Here is an 810-nt window from a genome sequence, read left to right as displayed (position 1 = left end):
AATAAGTGGGATTTCTTACCTTATAAATAGGGTTGGGACCATCAGAAAATCGGAGGCATACGTTTATAGGTTGTGAAAAAAAATGACATCCAATTGCTGTTTGCTTTCTATAGACTGTCAGAAAGGAGAAGGTGGAGAAACTTTTTTTTTTATCTTCACATAAAAGAAAAACTGACGGCAATAAGACTACACTCTGATAATCTGATGAAAGTCTGATCAAAATAACTGACCTGTTTTTCTCTTGCGCAAGAAAAACTGACATCTAAATGAGGCATAACAGACATGTGACAATAAATCATTTTCCTCATTTAATATTACATGTATTTTTACTCATTTGTTTGAGCTGGCTCTCTATCTACTTTTTAAAAACTTGTGTGAAAATTTGATGTAATTATAGGTCAAATTTTTGAAAAAATATTGAATATTCTGAAGGGTTCACAAAGTTTCTTGCACCACTTTAGGTGATCCTGTGTATAGGTGACTCAGTGGTGACCGGGCAGCACGGTGGCTCAGTGGTTAGCGCTGCAGCCTTGCAGCGCTGGGGTCCTGGGTTCGAATCCCACCAAGGACAACATCTGCAAGGAGTTTGTATGTTCTCCCTGTGTTTGCGTGGGTTTCCTCCGGGCTCTCCGGTTTCCTCCCACACTCCAAAGACATACTGATAGGGAATTTAGATTGTGAGCCCCATCGGGGACAGTGATGAAAATGTGTGCAAACTGTAAAGCGCTGCGGAATATGTTAGCGCTATATAAAAATAAAGATTATTATAACAGATTTTATTCTAGAAATAAAACAATAACACATCCAACA

The sequence above is a fragment of the Dendrobates tinctorius genome, unplaced genomic scaffold, assembly GCF_039654945.1.
Source record: "Dendrobates tinctorius isolate UK_male_01 unplaced genomic scaffold, ASM3965494v1 ptg000308l, whole genome shotgun sequence".
Taxonomy (NCBI): domain Eukaryota; kingdom Metazoa; phylum Chordata; class Amphibia; order Anura; family Dendrobatidae; genus Dendrobates; species Dendrobates tinctorius.
Note: the sequence above shows the minus strand (reverse complement) of the source record.